This window comes from Oryctolagus cuniculus, chromosome 7, assembly GCF_051225735.1.
Source record: "Oryctolagus cuniculus isolate XC-2025 breed Fujian yellow rabbit chromosome 7, ASM5122573v1, whole genome shotgun sequence".
NCBI lineage: Eukaryota > Metazoa > Chordata > Mammalia > Lagomorpha > Leporidae > Oryctolagus > Oryctolagus cuniculus.
In genome coordinates, this window is record NC_142873.1 from 2,577,327 (window position 1) to 2,592,241 (window position 14,915).

The 14,915-nt window shown below is 38.1% G+C and overlaps 1 long non-coding RNA gene across 9 annotated transcripts in view; it reads right to left on the bottom strand.

The window, feature by feature from the left end:
- The window catches only part of LOC149125258 (uncharacterized), a 140,667-nt gene that overhangs the window by 57,098 nt on the left and 68,654 nt on the right, over positions 1 to 14,915 (bottom strand). The window contains exon 8 of one of the 9 annotated variants that reach the window (XR_016236863.1): positions 774 to 3,597. The exons of 2 other annotated variants lie outside the window; for them this stretch is intronic. This is a non-coding gene — a long non-coding RNA (uncharacterized LOC149125258). Of the gene's footprint in view, positions 1 to 773; positions 3,598 to 7,796; positions 8,697 to 14,915 lie in introns of those variants that run through there. 6 more of the 9 variants (XR_016236869.1, XR_016236870.1, XR_016236858.1 and 3 more) reach the window with 6 other exon arrangements.

The following is a 14,915-nucleotide window of genomic DNA, read 5'->3' on the forward strand; positions in this document are numbered from 1 at the left end:
GTCTCTTCTACTGAAAGTAATGTATAGATTCATGGTGATACCATCAAAATACCAAGGATATTCATCTCAGATCAAAAACAAAGGATGCTAAAATTCATATGCAAACATAAGAGATCTTGAATAACTAAAGCAAGCTTATACCACAAAAACAAAGCTGGAGGCATAACAATACCACATTTCAAAATGTATTACAGCACAGTTATATTCAAAACAGTCTGGCACTATCACAAAAATTGATGGATATGCCAATGGAAAGGAAGAGGAACTCCAGAAATCAACCTATGCATCTACAACCAACTTATCTTTGACAAAGGAGCTAAAATCAATTCCTTGAGCAAGTACAATCTCTTCAACAAATGGTGCTGAGAAAATTGGATATCCACATGTAGAAGTATGAAGATCCCCTCCTAATACCTTACACAAAAATTCACTTAAAATGGATCAAAGACTTAAATCTATGACCAGATACTGTCAAATTATTAGGGAACATTGGGGAAACCCTACAAGATATTGGCATAAGCAAAGAGTTCTTGGGGAAAACCCAGAAGCACAGGCAATCAAAACAAAAATTGACAAAGGGGATTACATCAAATTGAAGTCTCCGCACTGCAAAAGGAAAACTCAGCAAAGTGAAGAGGTAACCTGCAGAATTAGAGAAGTTATTTGCAAACTATGCAGCTGATAAAGGATTAATATCCAGAATCTAAAAAGAGTTCAAGAAATTTAATAACCACAAAACAAAAAATCCATTGAATAAATGAAGCAAGGACTTAAACAGGAATTTTTGTTTTATTTTCATCCTAATTTATTGATCTTTTAAAAAGTATAAAGTAAATCTTTAAAATCTTTTTTTTCACAGGGGAATATTTTACATTATTGTTTTAAAGACATTTATTTATTTTAAAGGCAATTACATACAGAGAGATCTTTCTTCTGCTGGGTCCCTACCCCAAATAGCTGAAACAGGCAGGACTTGGATAGACCAAAGCCAGGAGCCTGGAACTTCATCCAGGTCCTCCATATGGATGGCAGGGGCCCCAAGGATTTTTCATCCTCTACTGCTTTCCCAGGTGCATTGCCAGAGAGTGGAATTAGAAGTATAGCAGCTGGGGCTTGAACTGGTGCCCATATGGAATGCTAGAGTTGCAGGTGGTGGCTTAACCTGCTGTGCCACAATGCCAGCTCTGATTTACTGCTATATATATATTTGAATGTTAAATTTGTGATTATAAAGTAAATTGAAAGTATGTCATGGTACAAATTAAAATTTTTAAAAAAAGGAGGAAGGAGGGTGGAATGAGAGAAGGCAGGATGGAGGGGTGTGTGAAAAACATCATACTCTAAAAATTGTATGTATGAAATACATGAAATTTGTTCCCTTTATATAAATAAAAGTAAAAATATTAGAATATGCTTTTGATAAAAAAGATTCTTAGTAAATAACAGGCAGTTTAAAATGTACTTAAGGCTATAGCCCTTCTATTTGTGTTGAATAAAGATAAAACCAATTGATTCTATATTTTTGAGTGATGGCATGTTAAGAAATGACAATATTTTTCATAAATTAAATGAAAATTACTAGTGTGAAGAAATACTTCTAGAATATGAGGGCTATGAAATTTAATCATGTGCCCCTTATATTATTAAGACAAGGAAAATTATACAGTTTAAATGTCAATTTCATTTGTAATGCTGCTGAATTCCTTCAGTAATTACATTCTTTTTGTTTTCAATTAATTTATAAATACCAGTTGAAAATAAAACTACAAGATACATATGGATGGTCAATATTCTGTTTTTCAGACAACTGCAGCTTGTATCATTAATATTGGAGATGTCAATGACAACATGCCAATATTTACTCATTCTTCTGTATTATGAAGTTAATAAGAAAAATATGTATAATCCATTGTTAATTAAGTATGGTCATCTCTGCTCATGACATAATTTTTTAAAGATTTATTTATTTGAAAGTCAGAATTAAATAGAGAGACAAAGAGTGGCAGAGAGAGGTCCTCCATTCACTGGTTCATTCCCCAGTTGGTCATAATGGTTGGAGCTGTGCCAATCTGAAGCCAGGACCTTCCTCTGGGTCTTCCCATGCAAGTGCAGGGGCCCAAGGACCTGGGCCATCTTGCATTGCTTTCCCAGGCATAACAGAGAATTGGATCAGAATTGGAGAAGCCAGGACACAAATCGGCACTTATATGGGATGCTAGCAATGCAGGTGGTGTCTTTACACATTATACCACAGCGTTAAAAGGCATTTTTCAACAGAGGAAAGTCATATGGCCAACAGACACTTGAGAAAATGTTCCAAATCACTAGCCATCAGGGAAATGCAAATCAAAACCACAATGAGGTTTCACCTCACCCTAGTTGGAATAGCTCTCATACAGAAATCAACAAGCAACAAATGCTGGTGAGGATGGGGGGAAAAGTTACCATAATCCATTGTTAGCATAAATGGAAACTGCTACATCCACTGTGGAAGACAATGTGGAGATACCTCAGAAATTTGAATAGAGACCTACCATGTGACCCAACCATCCCACTGCTGAGAATTTACCCAAAGAAAATGAATCAGCATGTGAAAGAGTTAACTGTACCCCCATATTTATTTCAACTCAATTTGCAATAGCTAAGATATGGAATCAACCCAAATGTCTGTCAATGTAAGACTGGATAAAGAAATTATGGGATATGTACACCTACACAGTAGTAAAAAAGAAAGGCAATCTTGTCTTTTGCAACAAAATGTAAACAACTGGAAAACATTATACTTAGTGAAATAAGCCTGTCCCAAAGGGCAAATACTATATGTTCTCCCTGATCTTTGATAACTAATAGAACACCTAAAAGGCAATATAGAATATTAGAGTTTAACATTGAGCTCAAGAGAAAACCACCACTATTTTCAGGAGGCTCTCATGGGCAACAGCTTCCTATTCATCCTTAAGGCTGGAGGTGGGTCAAGCAGTCTGTAAATCAGGGGCGGATTTTTATATTTATGCTTGTAAAATAACATAGTAAATAGATCTTACACATAAAAAATGAAAAAAGCAGAAAAGATATACTGCATTCTCTCATAAAGCAAGAACAGCTGAGATTTATAGTAGTGTCTGTTTTTAAATAAAAAATAAAATGCTATCATGTCTATAAAATTATACTAGCCCATTTTATATAATATTAAAAAGCTTAGAAATGCATTATCTCCCAGTAAATAAACATGACACTGCAACCCAATTTAAAAGAAAAAAAGTCATCGGTCTGGCCCATGGAAATACCTAAGATTACTTCATAGATCCTAATATTATAAAAATTAAAACCAGGTGGCTGGCTCTGCGGCTCACTAGACTAGTCCTCCACCTGTGGCGCCAGCACCTCGGGATTCTAGTCCTAATTGGGGTGCCGGATTCTGTCCCGGTTGCTTCTCTTCTAGTCCAGCTCTCTGCTGTGGCCCAGGAAGGCAGTGGAGGATGTCCCAGGGGCTCCTGGCTTCGGATCAGCACAGCGCCAGCCGTAGCAGCCATTTGGTGGGGGAACCAATGGAAGGAAGACCTTTCTTTCTGTCTCTCTCTCTCTCTCTAACTCTGCCTGTCCAAAAAGAAAAAAAAGAAAAATTAAACCAAATAAGGGAAAAAAATTAAAGAGAAACAAAAGATACAAAATTACAACCATGACCTAAAAAAGCATAATGTAATATCTTCAATCAAATTCAGTAACTAAATAATTTCTGGAATGAACACTGCAGATGATTAGGTTATGGGAGTGGTTTTGCTAGCACTCAGATTAAAGTCACAGGTATATAGAAATAATTTATTATTAAGAAAGACTAATTCTGAAACAGCTGGACTATTTAAAAATCATATTCCTACTGATATAAAGAGTATATTCAAGATGGGCAGCTTTGATTGAAGGAAATCTTCAATGGAAACAGCTAAAAGTCATTTTGCTGGTGGTACTCCCTATTTTTTTTTACCAAGCTGAAGAAAGGAAACATAATTACAAGGTCCAACACACATTGATAGGCTAAAATGAGAAATTATGGACAATTACCAAAAGATTTTCTACTGAAGCAATAATACATTATTTTCTGGTGAATAATGGCCTCTAGTGTTTCCAGATTTTCCACTCATGAATTTCTTATGTTTTTCTTTTATCAGCTCTGTTTTTTAAAATAAGATCTTGTAACTAGTCCATCAAAATCTATTTCTGCTTTAGATCTCATTTTACCTCATCCCAGAATTGCCCTTACTGATGTATCCTTCTCAAGGACTTCAAGATGCTATTGTGCTTATTCTTGCTGGATTGATTTCCCTAAGAGGATTTCTGTGTTAGTGTAGATGATGAATGCTTAGACCACACCTAATTAGGTGCCCACACCAAAAGAACCTAGCCTGTCAATGTGAATTCATTGATACAACTAAGCTTCACTTTTAGTTTTTTCCCCATCATTTATGGTTTCTGGTCTAAAGGATTTTGCTGATTTTTTGAAAAGCTTAGATTCTATTAAAGCAAAATAAAACTTTTGTATGCTATAATTTTTATTTATTTTCAAAATAAATAAAAGGCAGAGACAGAGAGAAGTAGAAGAGAGACAGAGATCTTCTGTCAGCTAATTAATTCTCCAAATATCCTCAACAGGCAGGGTTGAAAGAGTGAAATCAGAAACCTGAATCTCTCTCTTGTTCTCCCACATGTGTGCAAAGATGCAGATACTTGAGTCATCACCTGCTGCATCCCAGGGTTCACATTATCAGGGAGTGGGATAGAAAACAAAGAAGCTGCGACTCAAATCTGGCAGTCCAATATGGCATGCAGGTGTCCAAAGTTGCATGTTAACTTCTGTGTCAATCACCTGTCCAAAGACCGTTTTTAAAAAATTGTATTGAAATCACATGTGAGCATATTCAGGGGAAATTTATTATTTAAATTGTAAAAATAGCCAAAAGAGACTATTCCATGTGCTTTGAGTGATGAAAACTATGGGTTACAGAATATTATTGTTAAAGGTCCTTACAGCCTTGCATGCAGACTTAATTTGTTCTCCATGCTTTGGATACCAGCTTGAACATTAAAGGAAAAGTGTAGTTCTAACTATGCAATATAGTTTTATTTAAATCACTTAATAGTCCTGGTAAATAGGATATGGTCAGAGATGTAATCTTCCAAATTTTGATGTTAAAAAGTTGCAATCCTTGTTGTGTAACCAAAACCAAAGTACTACTTAGTAGTACAGCTATAGGTGCTCATGCAGCAGAAGGATGGAGATGGAGATGGAGGTGGGAGCAGCAGCTCTGTCTGTGCTATCTTGCACAATAAGGTAAGTGAAGCATATGTGATGGAAATTTTAAAAATTCATGAAAAGCAGAATTAGAAGTATGAGTTTACTGTGGTACAACTTTTTGGCAAAAAGACATTTTCATAATATATAAAATAAATAATATGAAAAATACATGAATTTCAAAATTGGTACTGCATCAAAATTACCTCATTTTTAGTTCCATTTTATGAACATTTAAAAATGCTTTAAATACTTATTTATTTGAAAGAGTTACAGAGAGAGATGGGGAGAGAGAGAGAGAAGGAGGGAAGGAGGGAGGGAGAGAAGGTGAGAGAGAGAGAGAGACATACTTTCTATCTGCTAGTTCAATTCCTAGATGGCTTCAATGGCCTCTGCTGGGTAAGGCCAAACTATGGAACCAGGAGCTTCATCTGGGTCTCCCATGTGGATGGCAGGGGCCAAAGAGTTGAGCCATCTTCTGTTGCTTTTCCCAGGCCATTATCAGGGCTTTGGGTCAGAGGTGAAGCAGCTGGGACTCAAACTTGTGCCCATATCAGATGGCATCACAGGCAGTGGCTTTACCCACTACACCACAATTGTGTTCCCAAAAGGTTATGAATATGTATTTTTTTAAAAAGACAGAGTGACTGAAAGAGAGATCTGTCTTCCATACTCTGGTTTGTTCCCAAAATGTCTGAAACAGCCAGAGATAGGCCTGTCTAAACCAAGATTTGTGGTCTACTATATGAGTGGCAGTAACGCAAGCACTTAGGTCACCATCTACTACCTCCCCTGCACATTACCAGAAAGATGGATGAGAAGCAGAGGTAGAACTTGGTACCAAGCACTCTGATGTGATATGTGGGCATTCCAAGTGGTGGCTTAACCAACTGCTACACCAGCTACTCCTTGAATATTTTGAAGTACCACTTACCTTTATTTTACCAAGGTTCTGATATTCCAGGTGTGACTTTTGATTTCCACAGGACCTACTTTAATCTTTTCAGCAAAGAAATGTATATCATGAAGAGAAATGATGCCAGAAACAAATCTTGAAATATGAAGATTAATAAGAAAAGCAATTCTTATGATTAAAATGAATTAACTTTTCTATGCAGTGGCAAATATTTGGTAAAATTCTTACCCATAGTATCTAAAAGCACTGTGAAAGCAGATTATCCCATGAAATAATTATTAGAAAACAGTGTTTGGGTCTGGAGCCATGGCATAGTAGGTAAAGCCGCCACCTGTGATGACAGTATTCCACATGCATGCTGATTGGAATTCCAGCTGCTCCATTTCTGACCCTGTTCCCGTAATGCAGCTGGAAGGGCAGTGGAGAATGACCCAAGTGCTAGGGCCCCTGCACCCATGTGGAAGATCTGGAAGAAGCTCCTGGCTGCTGGCTTTGGATTGGCCCAGCTCCAACTGTTGAGGCCATTCAAAGAGTAAACCAATGGATAGAGGAGATTCATTCATTCTCTCTCTCTCCATCTTTGTAACTATGACTTCCAAATAAATAAAAAGATCGTTTAAAAAAAAAGAAATTAATGTTCAGCAAGATGATGATTTCTAGAAGTGCTGGAAAATGGAGGTTTTTTAAAAAACCTTAATCATGAAGCAATCAATTTAGTAAGATTGAAAATAAAGACCCAGTAAATTTTAGGAAAATAGTGTGCTCTAGGTTAAAGATCACATTAAAGGAGAGACCTTGTACTGTCATTTTACCATTGCTTCCAGGTAATTTGCTTGAAGTTGAGATAAAGAAACATGTACATGTGAGAAGTAATACAAATATATTTTTTAGGCCATGCCATGAAAAGGACTTTGGAATAAGGTAATGTTTCAAATGAAGACAATTGAGATTTACTAAGTCTTTACCTTAAAGTTTAAAAAATCATTTTATTTGAAAGGTTGAGAGAGAAAGTGTGTGTGTATGTGTGAGAGAGAAAGAAGGAGAGAAGGAGAGAAGGAGAGAGGGAGGGAGGGAGGGACAGAGGGACACAACAGAGGGAAGACTCTCAGGTGATCACTGACATCATAAACAAACATTTATCAATTGTTAACAATAGGAGTCACTGTGCACTTACTCCCCATGTAAGACCTCTGTCCTTAATGAGTTGTACTATGAGAATTAACTGTAAAATGTATCTTCAAACAGTACTTTATACTTTGTGTGCCTGTGTGGGTACAAACTGTTGAAATCTTTACTTGGTATAAAGTTGGTCTTTTGTATATAAAGATAAGTAAAAATGAATCTTAATGAAGAATAGGATGGGAGAGGGAGTAGGAGGTGGGATCGGAGCGGGGGTGGGAGGGTGGGTATGAGTGGAAGAACTGCTATATTCCTAAAGTTGTATGTATGAAATTTGTATTCACTAAATGAAAGCTTTCTAAAATTAAAATAAATTTAAAAAGAGAAAAATAATTTTTGGAACTTCATTTCCACATACCTTATATCATAAGATACAGGCCATTTATTATGCCAAATGAGTTTGTGTAAGTCTTTAAATCACCAAGGTCTGTGTTAAGGACAGTTTCACATTAGTTCCAGTGGATAATTTTTTGGAGTTTATCTTAAGAGCTAACAATTGTTTTCAGTTAGACTCAATGTGCTAATGTGTTTTTTTCAGATGAAAACATGACTTTTTGTTTATAAAAATTATGTACTATAGATAAATCCCATAGGTAAGTGTGGTGGAATGAGAAAGCTTTACCAAGATGGCCACTGGCAAGCGAGTGTCAGTTACTCAGGAATGGCTTTGAATCCCACCTGGCAACAGAGCCTTCCTGGCAACAGGCTGTGATTGGATGGCTTTGGAAACTGCCTGGCAACAGGCTGTGATTGGTTGGGCCATAGACCGCCCCTTGACTGGATTGGCTGGTCTTGGCTATAGAAGCTGCTGTACCAACTGAAATAAAAGAGTCTGCAGGCTGCTTGCCTCAAGCCCGCTTTCACCTGACTCCCGGGGTCTGTGTGGTGACTGCACCTCTTCCCCCACCACACTCCTCCTCTCAGAAATGAATCCACTGCAACATTGCTGAGAAATCAACTGCAACAGGTAAGCAAACAAAATTCCAGAGGTAAAATTGTTATTTGAAAGTATAGTGGGCCGGTGCCACAGCTCAGTAGGCTAACTCTCTGCCTGCGGCGCCGGCACACTGGGTTCTAGTCCTGGTCGGGGAGCCAGATTCTGTCCCGGTCCCTCCTCTTCCAGTCCAGCTCTCTGCTGTGGCCCAGGAGGGCAGTGGAGGATGGTCCAAGTGCTTGAGCCCTGCACCCACATGGGAAACCAGGAGAAGCACCTGGCTCCTGGCTTCAGATCAGCATAATTCCGGCCGTAGCAGCAATTTGAGAGGTGAATTGATGGAGGGAAGACTTTTCTCTCTGTCTCTCTCACTCTCCACTCTGTCAAAAAAAATGAAAGTATAGTGGCCAGTGCTGTGGCATAGCTGGTACAGCCACCACCTGCAGTGCTGGGTACTGATTCAAGTCCCAACTGCTCCACTTCTGATCAGCTCTCTGCTATGGCCTGGGAAAGCAGAAGATGGCTCAAGTACTTTACTTGGGCCCTTGTACCCACATGGGAGACCCAGAAGAATCTCCTGGCTCTTAGCTTCAAATCAGCTCAGCTCCAGCCACTGAGGCCATCTGGAGAGTGAACCAGTAGATGGAAGACAGAAAGACCTCCCTCCCTCCCTCTCTCTCCTCTTCTGCCTCTCTGTAGCTCTGCCTTCCAATTAATAATTTTTTTACAAAAGAAGATATTATAATACACATTGTATTTTTAACATTTAATAAATATAAATTTACAAAGTACAACTTTTGGATTATAGTGGCTTCCCCGCCCAAAACCTCCCTCCCATCCACAATCATCCCATCTCCCACTCCCTCTCCCATCCCATTCTTCATCAAGATTCATTTTCAAATATCTTTATATACAGAAGATCAACTTAGTATATACTAAGTAAAGATTTCAACAGTGTGCACCCACACAGAAACACAAAGTATAGAGTACTGTTTGAGTAGTAATTTTACCATTAATTTGCATAGTACAACACATTAAGGACTGAGGTAGTACGTGGGGAGCAGGTGTACAGTGACTCCCATTGTTGATTTAACAATTGACACTCTTGTTTATGACATCAGTAATCACCTGAGTCTTTGCCATGAGCTGCCAAGGCTATGGAAGACTCTTGAGTTCGCTGACTTCAATCTTATTTAGACAAGGTCATAGTCAAAGTGGAAGTTCTCTCCTCCCTTCAGAGAAAGGTACCTCCTTCTTTGATGGCCCATTCTTTCAGCTGGGATCTCCCTCACAGAGATCTTTCATTTAGTTGTTGTTGTTGTTGTTGTTGTTGTTGTTGTTGTTTTTTGCCACAGTGTTTTGGCTTTCCATGCCTGAGAAACTCTCATGGGCTTTTTAGCCAGATCCAAATGCCTTAAGGGCTGATTCTGAGGCTGTTTAGGGCATTTGCCATTCTATGAGTCTGCTGTGTATCCTGCTTCACATGTAGGATCATTCACTCCTTTTTAATTCTATCAGTATTTGCAGACACTGGTCTTATTTATTTCTTTGAGGACTAGTTATACCGTTAATTCATATAGTACCACACATTAAGGACAGAGATCCTACATGGGGAGTAAGTGCACAGTGACTCCCATTCTTGGTTTAACAATTGACACTCTTGTTTATGATGTCAGTAATCACCCAAGGCTCTTATCATGAGCTGCCAAGGCTATGGAAGCCTCTTGAGCTTGCCAACTCTGATCTTATTTAGACAAGGCCACAGTCAAAGTGAAAGTACTCTCCTCCCTTCAGAGAAAGGTACCTCCTTCTTTGATGATTTGTTCTTTCCACTGGGATATCACTCACAGAGATCTTGCATTTAGGTCCTCTTTTTTTGCCACAGTGTTTTGGCTTTCCATGCCTGAGAAATTCTCATGGGCATTTTAGCCAAATCCGAATGCCTTAACGGCTGATTCTGAGGTCAGGGTGATGTTTAGGACATCTGCCATTCTAAGTCTGCTGTGTATCCTGCTTCCCATGTTGGATTGATCCCTCCTTTTTAATTCTATCAGTTAGTATTAGTGAACACTGTCTTGTTTATGCGATCACTTTGACACTTAATCCTATCATTATGAGCAATTATGAACTGAAACAGGTCACTTTGACTAGTGAGATGGCATTGATACATGCCACCTTGATGGGATTGAATTGGAATCCCCTGGCATGTTTCTAACTCTTCCAGTAGGGGTAAGTCTGAGTGAGCATTACATATTGTATTTTAAATCCTGTAATGCCACCCCATGTTCACTAAACTGTAATATCAGAGCATGTGTTTTGAAACATACCTGATGATAAATTTGAAGATATGTGAAGTATTTATTATAAAGGATTATCAAAGAGCAGAAAAACCAACAATGTTTCACTATGTGGCTAATTTGGGAGATAATTCTGTTAAAACATTAATTGAAAATTTGCTACATTATAGTTGTATTTATGCTTTTAGGAGCGCATCTTTCCTAAGTGCTACTTTTGAGTAACAGCAAAGGAAAATTTGCAAGGTTAGGAAAACATTCCTCAGGTTGACCGTTCCATAAGATTATAAAGTACAGTTTTTTGACAGAGTGAGCAGTGAGAGAGAGAGAGACAGAGAGAAAGGGCTTCCTTCTCCATTGGTTCACCCCCCAACAGCCGCTGTGGCTAGTGCACAACAATGATCTGAAGCCAGGAGCCAGGTGCTTCTCCTGGTCTCCCATGTGGGTGCAGGGCCCAAGCACTTGAGCCATCCTCCACTGCCCTCCTGGGCCATAGCAGAGAGCTTGACTGGAAGAGGAGCAACTGGGACAGAATCCAGCACCCCAACTGGGACTGGAACCCAGTGTGCTGGTACCACAGGCAGAGGATTAGCTAATTGAGCCACAGCACCGGCATAAAGTACAGTTTTTTAACCATTTTACATCTTATACTTCAGTATTTATTTGTTAGAAAGTATAAATATTGGGTAACAAACATAACTGTTTTATCATTCTTTCTGTTTATTATGTTTTAATATGTGCTAATATATCACCGTATGGATTACTGTACTGATTTTACCTGTATATACCCATCAAACATTCTCATGGTAGTATGTTTATGTGTATATGTCTCTTTGTGTATGTGTGTGTGTCTATGCATGCACCAATTATGACAAAGACTGTATAGAAAATTGTACTGTGAGAAACCCTAACAGTCAAAAACCAAGTCCTCCTATGAGGACTTGTAATTATCTCTAAAATTTATATCATTAAGTTGTTAACCACCAATGTGACTGTTTTGGGAAATAAAGACCTTTCATAGCAAACAGAAATTGAAAGAATTTGTTGCCACTCGTCCAGCCTGCAAAAGATGCTTAAAGATATGTTACACACAGAAACACAGAAACACGGTCATCAATATGAAAGAAGGTAAAGGAAGGAAACTTCACAGCAAAAGATCACAGGAAGTACAAAGCATATGTTAGAAAACATCTTTGGCAAATGGCAGGGCAAAGTTACTACTTATCAATAGTCACATTGTACGTTAATGGCCTCAACTGTCCAGTTAAAAGGCACAGATTGGCTGAATGGATTATAAAACAAAACTCATCTATTTGCTGCTTACAAGAAACACATCTTTCCAAGAAAGATGCATACAGACTGAAAGGGAAAGGCTGGGAAAAGATATACCATGCCAACAGAAATGAAAAAAGAGTGGGCGTAGCCATCTCTTAATATCAGACAAAATAAACTTTAATGCAAAAACTGTTAAGAGAGACAAAGAGGGGTACTATATAATGATTAAGGGATCAATTCAACAGGAAGATATAATGATTTTCAGCGTATATGCACCTAATTACAGGGCACTGGTTTATTTAAAAGATTTGTTAAGGGACTTAAAAGGAGACTTAGACTACAATACAGTAGTACTGGGGGACTTCAATACTCCACTCTCAGAAATAGACAGATCAACTGGACAGAAGATCAACAAGGATACAGTAAATTTAAAGGACACTATAGCCCAAATGGATCTAACAGATATCTACAGAACTTTTCATCCTACATATAAAGAATTTACATTCTTCTCAGCAGTACATGGAACCTGCTCCAGGATTGACCACATACAAGGCCATAAAGCAAGTCTCAGCAAATTCAAAAGAATTAGAATCATACCATGCAGCTTCTCAGACCATAAAGGAATGAAGTTGGAAATTAGCAACTCAGGAATCCCTAGAGCATACGCAAACACATGGAGATTAAACAACATGCTCCTGAATGAACAATGGGTTATAGAAGAAATCAAAAGAGAAATCAAAAAATTTCTGGAAGTAAATGAGGATAACAACACAACATACCAAAACTTATGGGATACAGCAAAAACAGTGTTAAGAGGAAAGTTTATAGCAATAGGTGCCTACATTAAGAAATTGGAAAGGCACCAAACAAATGAGCTTATAATTCATCTCGAGGATCTAGAAAAACTGCAGCAAACCAGACCCAAATCTAGTAGAAGAGACATAATTAAAATCAGAGAAGAAATCAACAGGATTGGATCCAAAAACCATTACAAAAAATCTTCCAAACGAGGAGCTGGCTTTTTGAAAAAATAAACAAAATTGACACCCCATTGGCCCAACTAACTAAAAAAAAGAAGAGAAAAGACCCAAATCAATAAAATCAGAGATGAAAAAGGGAATGTAACGACAGACACCACAGAAATAAAAAGAATCATCAGAAATTACTACAAGGACTTGTATGCCAGCAAACAGGAAAATCTATCAGAAATGGATAGATTCCTGGACACATGCAACCTACCTAAATTGAACCAGGAAGACATAGAAAACCTAAACAGACCCATAACTGAGACAGAAATTGAAACAGTAATAAAGGCCCTCCCAACAAGAAAAGCCCAGGACCAGATGGATTCACTGCTGAATCCTACCAGACATTTAAAGAAGAACTAAGTCCAATTCTTCTCTAACTATTCAGAACAATTGAAAAAGAGGGAATCCTCCCAATTTTTCTATGAAGCCAGCATCACCTTAATTTCTAAGCCTGAGAAAGTTGTAGCATTGAAAGAAAATTACAGACCAATATCCCTGATGAACATAGATGCAAAATTCCTCAATAAAATACTGGCCAATATATGCAACAACACATCAGAAATATCTTCCACCCAGACCAAGTGGGATTTATCCATGGTAGGCAGGGATGGTTCAATGTTCGCAAAACAATCAATGTGATACACCACATTAACAGACTGCAGAAGAAAAACCATATGATTATCTCAATAGATGCAGGGAACTCATTTGATAAAATACAACACCCGTTCATGATGAAAACTCTAAGCAAACTGGGTATAGAAGGAACATTCCTCAATACAATCAAAGCAATTTATGAAAAACCCACAGCCAGCATCCTATTGAATGGAGAAAAGTTGGAAGCATTTCCACTGAGATCTGGCACCAGACAGGGATGCCCACTGTCACTACTGCTATTCAATATAGTCCTGAAGTTTTAGCCAAAGCTGTTAGCCAAGAAAAAGAAATTAAAGAGATACAAATTGGGAAGCAAGAAGTCAAACTATCCTTCTTTGCAGATGATATGATTCTGTATTTAGGGGATCCAAAGAACTCTACTAAGAGACTATTGGAACTCATAGAGGAGTTTGGCAAAGTGGCAGGATATAAAATCAATGCACAAAAATCAACAGCCTTTGTATACACAGGCTATGCCACAGCTGAAAAAGAACTTCTAAGATCAATCCCATTCACAATAGCTACAAAAACAACCAGATACCTTAGAATATACTTAACCAAAGATGTTAAAGATCTATATGATGAGAATTACAAAATCTTAAAGAAAGAAATAGAAGAGGATACCAAAAAATGGAAAAATCTTCCATGCTCATGGATTGGAAGAATCAACATAATCAAAATGTCCATTCTCCCAAAAGCAATTTATAGATTCAATGCGATGCCTATCAAGATATCAAAGACATTCTTCTCAGATCTAGAAAAAATGATGCTGAAATTCATATGGAGACCCAGGAGTACTCAAATAGCTAAAGCAATCTTGTACAACAAAAACAAAGCCAGAGGCATCTCAATACCAGATTTCAGGGCATACTACAGGGCAGTTATAGTCAAAACAGCATGGTACTGGTACAGAAACAGATGGATAGACCAATGGAACAGAACAGAAACACCAGAAATCAACCCAAACATCCACAGCCAAATATATTTGATCAAGGATCTAAAACCAATTCCTGGAGCAAGGACAGTCTATTCAATAAATGGTGCTGGGAAAACTAGATTTCCACATGCAGAAGCATGAAGCAAGACCCCTACCTTTCACCTTACACAAAAATCCACTCAACATGGATTAAAGATTTAAACCTACGACCAGACACCATCGAAGTACTAGAGAACACCTGAGAAACCCTGCAAGATATAGGTACCGGCAAAGACTTCTTGGAAAAGACCCGGGAGGCACAGGCAGTCAAAGCCAAAATTAACACTTGGGATTTCCAATTGAGAAGTTTCTGTACTTCAAAAGAAACAGTCAGGAAAGTGAAGAGGCAACCGACAGAATGGGAAAAAATAT